At 33.0% G+C, this 12135-nt stretch overlaps 1 protein-coding gene across 1 annotated transcript in view; it reads right to left on the reverse strand.

Annotated features, from left to right (window-relative positions):
• LOC134845296 (RB1-inducible coiled-coil protein 1-like) overlaps nt 1-11876 on the reverse strand; it is a 524841-nt gene extending 512965 nt beyond the window's left edge. The window contains exon 1 of the mRNA XM_063862250.1: nt 11859-11876. The gene's annotated coding sequence lies outside the window, so the exon portion shown is untranslated. The remainder of the gene's footprint in view (nt 1-11858) is intronic.
• Between the last annotated feature and the right edge of the window lie 259 nt (nt 11877-12135).

The following is a 12135-nucleotide window of genomic DNA, read 5'->3' on the forward strand; positions in this document are numbered from 1 at the left end:
AAAATTACCTACTGGTTTTTGCATCTTGTCAAAAAAACTCAACTACTTTTCGCACTTTGTAGAAAAAATTGAAACACTTTTCGCATTTTGTCGAAAAAATGAAACACTTTTCGCATTTGTAGGAAAAAAGTGAAACAGTTCTCGCATCATGTTAAAAAAAGTTGAAACATTTTTCTCATTTTATCGAAAAAAGTAAAACAGTTTTCGCATTTTGTCGAAAAAAGAGAAACGATTTTCGCATCTTGTCAAAACAAAATGAAACTCTTTTCACATTTCATCGAAAAAAGTAAAACATTTTTTGCTTTTTATCGAAAAAAGTAAAACACTTTTTGCATTTTGTCGAAAAAAGTGAAACACTTTTCACATTTGTAGGAAAAAAATAAAACACTTCTCGCATCTTGTTAAAAAAAGTGAAACACTTTTTGCGCCTTGTCAAACAAATTGAAACACTTTTCGCATTTTGTCAAAAAAAATTGATACACTTTTCGCATTTTGTCAAAAAAATTGAAACATTTCTTACAATTTTCTTAAAAAATTGAAACGTTTTTAGCAACTTCATGAAAATCAAAAGAAATATTACATCTTTCTTGCATGTTTGAAAAAATTTTTGCAGAATTTTTGACAACGGTGAGTTTTTTTGTCAGTTTTTTGGCATTTTCGTAAACATATGAGAGAAAATAGATGGATTATCAAAAGATTTTTATTGAAAAATTCACATGATCACTATTTACAAATCGATAACCATCAATAAAACAGTCAACTATTTTTAACAAATCATGTTCATATTTTGAGTTTGGTACTTTACGAACTCTTTCTAGAAAAGCTGAACCAATAGTTTGTGTGGAAGCTAGTTTCTGGTTAGAACATAAATAGTGACGTTTGAATTTTTTGCGTAATCGTCTTTTCTTTGGAACACTTGGCATTTTTTCTGCTCCTTTCCATTTCAAGTTGTGATGAACAGCGGGGTCAAGTTGATTGAAAACTTCGCCAGTTGATGAAATAACATTCAAATAAAATCTGTATTTGTACAGAGTGTAAAGGCAATCGATAATTTGGTATGTGAAATGAAAATTACCCAATCGTTGTAAAGTTTTATCGAAAGATGAACCAGTCAGAAGTATGTGGAACTTACAATTTTCCAAAGAACAGTAAGATTTGTGGGTAGAGACACAAAAATAATTGGTTACTATATATTTTTCGTACAAATCACTGGAAACGGAAATAAATAGCGATTTTTGACAATAATCTGAATAAAAGCTGGGAAAAGCTTGACACATAGCTGCAGCCATCTGGAACAATGATTTTTGCTGAGAATTGTGGATTTATATAGGAGCACTAACACCTACACAATTTCATATTTGGAAGTTTCACTCAAAAATCCAATTATAGTTCTTTTTTCTTTTATGGTTAAGTGAATGACTCATATTGTTTACTTCCAATTTCATTTAATCTCAAAATCATTTCTCCCACTTCTCTTCATCTGATCAGTTTATTCTTCAAAAATATACTCAAGAAAAGTCACTAGTCCCAACTATATTGAATTCTCAAAAAATCAAACAAAAATTGGGAGATTTGCTTGGTCTCAAAAATCTTACAAAGGGAAAATTTATTTCGAACCCTGCTTTCAACTATTCAAGAAAAATGAGTTGGGACAACTCGAAAAAAGACAGCAAGTCTATCTTGGTGAAAAAGAAGGAGAAGCAATCTCGGCAATTAGAATTACAGTTATTCTCGATGCTGAAAACCTTGGACTCGTTCCTATATTGGAACTCACTTCTGAAAAGAATTCAACTATGGATCACGAGCTTGCCAACTGCAACAAAGTGTGTGACATAGCAACCTACAATAGAAGACAAGTTTGTGTCACGATCAAGAAGTGCAATATTAACAAACCTACCTACATTCAGATTCGACTGTTCACCGCAAAAGAGATTGAAGCAATGAAACAATTTGCCTATGTCAACTATACTTTGAACGACTTCAAAAAAACTGTCCTAAATTTTGGGAGGCTTTATGTTTGTTGAGAACTGTAATGTATAATAAATTGTGTTTTTTATGTTTTTGTCTTGTAATTTAATTATTTATCCTCAAAATCATTTTTCATTTAGTATTGGTGTTAACAGTATGAGTTGGAATAATAGTTTTTCAAGAAATTTAATCTTAAAACTTCACAATAAATTGGGACTTTTTCATTTGTTCTAGAAGAAAAGTCCCAAAAAATTTCACTAACAATTATAGAATCCCAAAATTTACCAAACTTGCAGAATTTGGACGTAGACTCACAAATATCTCATTTTGAGTGAACTCTGCATAATGGTAGAAGGAAATTTCACAGAGAATAAAGATCTGATACCAAAAAAATAGATCTTGTAGAATATCGTAGAAATGGAAATCAATGGAAAAATAATTAACTACAAAGAGAAGAATACGATAAATTACCCGATATGCTTCTTTCATTACTAGGTTATGTAGAAACCTTCAAAAATTCTTGCATCATTATTGATGAATGCACTGTAGAAAATGAACGTACAGAAATTGAATGAAATTCTAAGAAATTTTGAGATTTTTAAGCAAGATTTCTCATCAAATACATAAAGAAAAAATTTATTTCTTTGTAACTGTATTGTTTTGGACCCGGACATAAATTTAAAAGAAATGGACCAAAAATTTCCTTTTGGAGGACTAATTGGATACGGAAAGTCCTGTATGGATTATATTTTTTTGCAAAGTCCAAAATTTTTAGACTACATGCAATTCTACATGACTCTGCTGGATCTGTGAAATCTACTTCGACAAAAGGACCTGGGTATTATTATCTCGCATCTAGTCTCCCCAGTTCATGTTTTCTTGGTCACGTGACTGGAATATTTTACTGTTTATATGTTAAAATATTTGCAATATAGTGAAAACAATTTAGTGAAAGAGTTAGGAGTTTATAAGGATGGACAAACTGTAGGATATTCCTTTCTTCCTCCCAAAAAATTCGAACCAACATCCCAAATTTTTTGGTGTACACAGCATCTTCATGGAATCAACTGGAGCTGTGGTTACGAAAAATATACTGAGCTTGAAAAAACATTCAACAATCTAGAAGCCACAGAAACGGAATTTTTTGCAAAAGGTTATGAAAAATGTAAAATTCTGTCAGAATTTTCGCAAACAAAGATTATTAATTTGGATGACTACGCTTGCCCTAAAGTTCAGTTTTTGATAAGATGAAGAATATGATTGAAGGTGTAGCAACTACCCATTTCGTCAAGCAAAAACTCTTCACTGAGCAGAAAGAAAAGCATTTGCATACGGAACATGGACTCGATGTTTTTTTAACTAATTGTAAATTATATTAATCTTAATCTATTACCAATTTCAATATTTAATTAAATTTCATTGTCAACTTTTTCTTTTTTGAGTTGAGATGGTCGATCAATGTGACAAGCCTGTAAATTTAGGAAAAATTTTGTTTTTGATGAAGAAAATCATGAACAAAAATCATGGAAATTGTTTGGACGTACATGTAATAGGTCTCTTTTAGTTTTTTTGTGCCAATTTTTTGTTATAGTTTTGATGCTAGTATGTGCAATCGTTCGAATTATGTTATCCACAACACGTGAAAATACACTAATTTGGGTAGCTATCTTATCAAGTACAGTCGTTTATATTCTAGCCTCTCCAAAGCTATGGATAAAATAATATCTACCAAAGAATGAGTTTTTATTTCCCTAGTTGGACCAAGTGGATCTGGAAAAACTCATCCTAATTTTGATTCATCAAAAATGGGTACTTTTCAACCAGCATTCGACAAACTTTTTTGTTTTTATCAACATTATCAACCTCTTTATAGTCAAATGCAAAGAAAAAACCTTAAATTTATCCAAGGAGTAAAGTTAGTAAAGTTTGACTTGATTGAAAATCTCCCCAATAATAGAATTAAGTATTTGCTTATATTTGATGATTCTTGTGAAGAAATTTCAAACTCCAAACAATTTGTAAAAATTGATACTGCTGGGAGACACAGGGGGCTGAATACAATATACATCAAACACAATTTATTTCATCAAAGCAAGATAGGAAGAGATTTAGAGTTACAAAACACACACATAGTCTTGTTCAAGTCGCCGAGGGATGTTTTACAAATCAATACATTAAGTCAACAACTAGGTCTAGGATCTCAATTGAAAGAGTGGTATCAAGATGCATTATCCGTTCCTTATGGCCATTTACTTATTGATTTAACCCCAAAAACAGTTGATTCACTTAGGTATTGCCCTAATAGTGGCTCAGTTCCAACAAAATTTTTCTTACCAGCTGGAATAGAGACAAAGTTTTTGGACAATGAGTACACAATACGTCTCTATTCTCCCAATATTTCAAAAACTTTCCCTAAGTCTTCGAAAACAAGTCATTTTTAATCGCCCAGTAGATTTCATTCAGTTTCTGAGCGAGTGTTTAGTAAACCTATTAGAAGAAGAGCTTCGAGATCTTCGGAAAGAAATTTCAGAATTAACACAAAAAAGAACTCCTCTACACAAAAGAAGAATTATTTTAAGTTCAACTAAAGGGTTACAATTGATATCTATCATCAGCCTTTTGTCATTAAACGATTGAGATAGTGTGAAACAGTTTGTTTCAATTCCGTACTCAGTTTATCAATCACAAAGTATTTTTCCAAGAAAACAAAAATTGGAACAAAAAGAAGAAAAAGAGGAGATTGTACCAAAAATTTTTGATTCTGTTTACAGTGCTGTAAATGCGAGGTTGAAAACGAGCAACAATAAGCATATTATTGATTTAATTTTGAATTCTCCTAGAATTAAACTCAGCCAGTCAGACAATATTTTATTAGATAATCGAGATACAAAAGAATCTATTGTAGACTTTGTGTGTGCTCTAAAGCAAAAAAATAGCAAATTTCCAGATATTTACTTTACTACTTTGGAAGCAACTCAACTTCCTTCTTAAATTGCAAAGAAAAAACCTTAAATTTATCCAAGGCGTAGATTTATCCAAGGAATACGAGACTACATATTCCATTGAGATAGTGATCGAGAAGTTGTCTTTTTGTTTTTACATCTGGAAATTCTTTTGTGCATGGACTTTTTCCTTTTTAAAATAAGTTTGCAATTGAATTTTTACAAAAATTTTTTTGTCCGCGAGGTTCAGATAGTGGTGATATTGAAAATGGAAGTGCAGAGTTTTCTGAGTTATCTTCATTTTGGATCAATTTCAACAAGAATACCAAAGCAAAAGATACAGGAACTTGGATCCCTTTCAAAATCTGAAAAATTAAGACTAAACAGATTGTATTCTAGGGGCAGAGCTGCGTACGGTTCTATTCAAAACTTGAGTAAAGCGAGTGGTTTATCAAAAAAGAAAGTAGAGCGTTTTCACAAACCAAGACATCGTATACAAAATTTGGTTCACCAATCAGGTCTTTCCGAAGAATTCAAGCGTTTTCTAAATATATCAATGAAATCTGGTGTATGGACTTGGCTTTTGTAGACAAGTTAGCTAGTCAAAACAATGAAGTCAAGTATTTATTAGGTGCTGAAGAAATTTTTTTGAGATTTGTCAGAGTTGAAACAAAGAAAACAAAGACACTTTACAAGCTTTGAGAAAACTGATTTCTCGAAAAAACACTCCTGAAAAATTTTAGGAACAGAATATGGGGGAACTTTTAAAAAAATTTGCAAGGAGAGAGAGATTGAAGTTTACTCAACAATGAGTGAAACAAAAGCTGCATTTGCAGAGAGAGCAATTCAGTCTTTAAAACATATAATATATCGTTACATTGAAGATCATAGTAAAAAGTTTGTTCACAAATTGCAGCAATTTGTTTCTACATTGAACTGCCGCAAGAATCTATCAATTGGAAAATCTCCCAGAGATGTGAAAAACAGTGATTTTCTATCAATGTTGTATAACAAATCATTCAAGAAATATACTAAACCAAAATTCAAAATTGGTGATAGAGTTAGAATTTCGAAAAAGGATATTTCGTTCCGAAAAGGATACCAGCCACAGTTTACAGATGAAATTTTTGAAATTTCGGCAATATCTACAAAACACCTCCTACATACATCATCAAAGATCTCAAAAAAGAAAAAAATATTTTGGAAAATTTTATGAAAAAGAGCTGAGAAAATGTTAAGATTAGTGGTAAGTCATTTTTTAAATTGAGTTTCTATCGATCAGTTGTCATGGATTCTTTTACTATTAATCTAGTTTCTAATGCTTCTTTTAATTGTTATCCGAATAAATACCGGAACAAATACATCTAAAAGGAGAATGGGAGGTTGCTATTTCAGAAATATTGTACCCTTTTTTGTACCAAAAGTTACAGAGGGGAAGTTTACTTTCATAGATGGACGAGAAAGTCCTGAGGAAAAAAGAAAGATTCAACCGATGCATATTGAACCTGGATGGTATCCAAGTATTGTTGATAAAGTTGTAGCCTTGAATGACAAAGTTCGAAAACGTATAGGTGCACAAAAAAATGAATATAACGGAATTTATGTATCAGTAGATAAGATTACACAAAAAATTGCCATTCATTTACCTGAGGATCAACCAGTGTTTATAATTCAAATTGCTGATATGAGTCACATTTTGGTTGTGATTTAGAACAAAATCAGATGTTATAATGAAAAGAAAAGAGCCACATTATCCTCAGTATTTTTACGACATTATGAGAATACATTCCCTAATGATTTATAGTGATTTCATAGAATATAATAAAGTAAGCGATACAAAAACTACTTTACTGCGTTGTATTCCTTTCATTTACAAACAAAAAAAAATGGAGACATAATATCTACAGGACAGTACACAAATTTTTAATCCTTCACAAATCTACAATTTAAAAAATTATTGAAAAAACTCTTTCCACAGCTTAAAATACTACGGGATACTACGGTTGAAAAAATTCCTTTTGTGTTCGTAGGAATTACACGAGTTGTTCTCTTGTTTCGCAAGATTTCGGATAATCATTTTTGATTTATACTTCACACGAAATGGTTGCTCAAAGTTCAGCTAATTTTCTTATTTTTCGCTGAGATGCAAGACAGCGTGGAAGAGGTTTCGGTGCTCTTGCACAAACTCTTGGGAGAACTGCAATTCCCTTTATTAAAAATTATATAGTCCCAGCTGCAAAAAGAATCGGAGCAGATTTATTTGAAATTGCTGCTCCAGAGATTGGAGAAGTTGTCAGTGGACGAAAAAACTCAAAACATTTGCAAAAGATGTTGGAACGAAAACAGTTCAAGAACAGTTGAGAGGTGGAAAAAAGAAATCCAAGCGTAGAACATGAAGAGCCATTTCTCGAAAAGTAGTTCAAAAATCATTCGCTCTTGCAAAGACATTTTTGACAAGATAAAATGAGTGTGAATCAAAGTAGTCATTTTTGGTACGGAGCTTTTACAAATGCTTCTTTGGAGATTTTTGATAAAGTCACAGTTTTAGAAACAATAATTTCATCATACATACAAGAAGTATTTCCCAGTACTTCTCTAAATGAAAGCAGTATTGAGTTTGAATTTGAGACGGACCGTAATCTTTATTTGGATATGCGTGATACCCACCTCAGTTTAAAGCTTCAATTATTCAAAGGAAAATTGCTTGAAGCTTTTAAAAAAGAAAAAGCAGAACATAAAGCAAAATCGGAGGAAGATTCAGATGAGGAACCACAAACCTACTTAACTTATGTAAGCAATCTACTACATTCTCTATTCTCCAATTGTGAAGTTTATTTTAATAATAAAATGCTTTACAACGCCAATGGATTATATCCTCATAAAGCACAAATATCGAACAAATTCAACTCGTCAGCAGTGAGTAAAAAAGGAATACTTGCTTGTCACGGGTATAGTTTTGAAGAATATCCGGAAGCATTTGATATGTATCCTTTCATTGATAGAGCAAATGCTTTAAGATCAGGGATAACTTTTTCACTTTATAGCAGGCTAGCCATTGAATTGTTTACTTGTGAAAAATTATTACTACCAAAAACCAAAGTTCGAATTAAACTAATTCGAGCTGGACCCAATTTTTACATGCTGTCTGATAATCTAAGTGTTAGTCTGAAAATTGTTGATTGTTCACAGTTTACAAGAAGAATTTTAGTGGCTGAACCTAATCATCAATATTTGCAATGGAATCTGGAAAGGGAACCTGCTCATTACAATTAAATGGAAACTATAGCAAGAACCTTTATCATTCCATCTCGTCAAAACCAGTTTATACAGGAAAATGTTTTCAATAATGCCCCAATCAGAAGGATAGCTGTTGCAATGTTTAAAAATTCGGCTGTTGCGGGATCTTTTCATGAAAACCCTTTCAATTATCATTAACTTCATTTGAGAGATCTTAGAATTATTCGGGGCGGCAGAGCAACTATTTCATTAGATACAACTTCTCCTTGTCGAACTTGTGTTACAACAATGAAAGCAATGCAGTTTAACGAAGATTTTCCAGCACTTCCTATGGAAGATTTTCAAAATCACTATATTCTAGTTTTCGACTTGACTTCACTACAGGATGCCACTGAACACTTGCATTATCCAGAACTTAGTGTAGAAAGCTTGAGATTAGAAATGTTTTTCCAATTTCCCTTGGAGCAAGTAACGGAAGTGATAGTCTTGGGAGAAAGTCTATCAAACATTCATATTGACAAACTCGGAACAGTCGCTAAAAATATGTAATTTTTTTGAGTTTTCAGGTTCCTATAAAAATAGGGTAACTTTTTGGGACTTTTTTTTGTTATTATCTCTGTATTAACTATATTGTTTTTCTGCAGAGCTAAAGCTCCAGAAAAAATAGAGAAGGAATGTTGTTTAGTTGAAAACTCGAGACACTTCTTTAACCTAGACTGAAAAACAGTGTTCAATAAACTTTGCCCAATAGATAAAGCTTGTGTATGGGACTTTGTTGATTCAATTCCTAAATGGGTTTAAGACACTATTCTTTTTTCTTTTTTATCCTAAAGTACACTATCAAACTATCAATTTCTTTTTTAGCTTTAAATCAGCCTACAATTGCAAAGATGGATAATTTTTCTCTTTTGCAAATTATTGAAAGAATTCCAGAGCTCAGGTTCAAGTACATGGGATCATACCCTTCTGACACAGTACCTCAACTAACAAAATACTCTTTTGCAATTATTAACTCAGCCCCAAGCAATGATAGAGGAGAACACTGGATTATGATTGCTCGACTGGATAAAAGCTACTACTGTGCAGATTCTTTGGGAAGAAAGAGATCAACTTACCCTTTCTTATCAAAAAAATTCCGACGAATGGCTCCTCGAAAGCTACAAAAGATTGATAATTTGTTTGGATTTTACGCAAATTATTCAGCATTTCTTCTTTTTAAATTCTTCCAGAAGAATTTGAATAGTGTTCATGATGTGCATGTTTTGAATTTTATCAGTAACTTTATGTAAAAGTAAATTTTTTATTTGTAAGTGTAAAATTTTGTATGTGTTTGAATGTAGTGAATGTTTGATTTTTTATGTAATTTAACTTTTTAAATTCCTTAATTTTTTTTAGGAAAAGCATTTTCGCAACTAACCTTTTGATGAAATACGGAGAATGATGATGGAATATGAATGTTGTAGTCCCCCAAATGAAGGAATTAACAATAGAGTAGATAAATTTACGAAAATTGTAACCAACTTCTAGTAAATTGAATAATTTTCTTAAAAGTTTACTTTGAGAAAGATGGAAAAATTATTATACAAAAACATCAGACCCCCCAAAAAATGATATACTATGTTTTTCTCAATGTAAAATTTTACCGTGGCAGAGCAATTGATAAATTGGGATGATAATTTTTTGGAAAATTTGGAAATTCCAAAGAATTTTTTAAGGATTAAAGACAAAGTGATGAAAGAGAACTGAAATGAATCGTAGCAAGAAATATGACAGAATAAGTAAACCAGTTGAGGTAAAAAAAAAGTGAGATAATTATGTGAAAAAAGATAAAATAACTCACAAAATCTATAAGTGTAAGATTAATAATTGTGAAAAAGATTAAGTGGGATATAAAATAATCAACCGTGAGGAGCTCTCAAGATTCTCCTGATATCGCGTGGAGCGAAATAACTAACCTGTCAAAGATAGTCCTCTCTTGACAATTTTCCCCAGATAACCTGAGGGAAAATAAATATCATGAAATAAGAATTTGAAAGATGCTTTCGAGAAAAAAAATTTTCTGTGATATTTTAGCTTATGATCCCATACTCCAAATCGAAACTTAATTTTGTCGAAACTTACCATCTGAAACTTACCATTCAAAAAAAAGTGTTTTTTCAAGATAAAAATGTATTTGCAAAGAAAACTTAAAAAAATTTTAAAAAATTTTCTGAAACTTACCCTCTGAAACTTACCATACCGAATTACTGTAACACAAGACAGCCCTTACATATCACAAACCGTAGAAGTTGACTAAGAAACGCAAGTATTGGCAAAATCGAGCTCAAAAAATCTCGGGTACCAAAATTTTTTGGAAAGTTACCATCTTATCATCTGAAACTTTACCGTCTTACCATCTGAAACCTACCATCGTAATACAATAGGAATCCCTTCCCTAATGAGTTCCTAATTACCTACAGTGAATTTCTTATACATAGGGAAATCTATACATGGGAAATTCGGGCGCCGAAAAAATTTTACCATCTGAAACTTACCTTCTGAAACCTCGTATCTTAATACATTGGGAAACCTATTCCCTATCTTAATACATTGGGAAATCTATAGCCTATGTTAATACATAGGGTTAAGACCGGATACTCTATATCCTATGTTAATACATGGGCGTTTAACATCGACTTCCCCGAATGGGAGGGACTTAATGACGAGAGGCTTGACGGAAGAAGTGGCTTCAAACCATAACTGGGTAGCGTCTGCGTTAAGCCACCTGTTCAAAATGGACTGAACATTGTTTTTTTTCGTATCGCAGATGCTTAGACCCGCCGCGGGGAGGAGAACGCAAAACACACTGCTGAGGATAAACATCTCGATCCAGTTGTCGGTAACCGAAGGATTGTTCTTCAATTTTGCGTAAGTCGAAGAGACTACTCTGGCCCACAGGTTGCGACACCTGACAGGAACGTGCTTTCTAGTTGGGATCGAAAACTTCTCTATGTCTGTGACCGGAGCCATCGCACTTCAATTCCTGATGCTTGTGGGACTTGACCAACCCCGAAGCACAAACTCCTACCTGCAACAGACAGACGGGGCACCCCATGCGGGGTTCAATAGCAGAATGAGAAGCCCAGTTTAAATCAAAAGAAGGAGAAGCACTGTTAAAATCAACATTAGAAACATCATTAGAAACAACATTAGAAAGATTAGCATTGACAGAATTGGAGTTTGAAGGCAAACTGTAGCTTGGCGCTGAGTCTAAATTGAGAGCGTCTATGTGCGGGATGGCTGCTTGAACGTCTATCGTGAGGTCCCCCATGCCTTAAGTAAAGCTGCTATGAGACTGAACTGGAGCTCGCTCCACCAGCAAATCCGTTGGTAGCTGATTGTTCCGCCATAACACGCGCTTATCGTCTTGCACGCGAACGTGTCGAAGGGAAGACCATTATTGGTTGCAAAGCTTCCACTCGACCAGGATCTGCGGGTCGTTTGTGTCCAGTACCCGGGTCGCTGTTAATCCCGTAAACCAGGTGGAATTTTGCTCCACGGGTTGTTTGTGCCAGACATCTAGAGACACCAAAACTGACTCAAAATACCGTGGACTTGGATGGGAGTGTCGACCAATGTTTATCACAATGTTTGGAGAGTGGAAACTTAACCAATCAGTAAATTTGTCAATTAGTTTTCACCAACCATGCCTCGCGGGCTCATCACTGAATTTATTTAATAAGTTTATCACTAAAATTAGGCTAAACGAAAATTAAAAAACATATTTTAAAAACTTGTTATTCGCAACCCTGTAATTGGGAGCTCTCAGAGTACTCTCAAGCATTAAGAATCTTGTCTCCAAATGTGACGGCTCAAATCTTTGTAGTTTTCGAGATATGACGTTTTTTGTAATTTTTCAGAAAACTTGGACGAAATCTTTTATTGAAAAACAACGTTGATCAATGTTGAATTAGGATTACTTTCGAGCTATCGCTCATCATCAGCATCT

Source organism: Symsagittifera roscoffensis, chromosome 1 (assembly GCF_963678635.1).
Source record: "Symsagittifera roscoffensis chromosome 1, txSymRosc1.1, whole genome shotgun sequence".
Taxonomy (NCBI): domain Eukaryota; kingdom Metazoa; phylum Xenacoelomorpha; order Acoela; family Convolutidae; genus Symsagittifera; species Symsagittifera roscoffensis.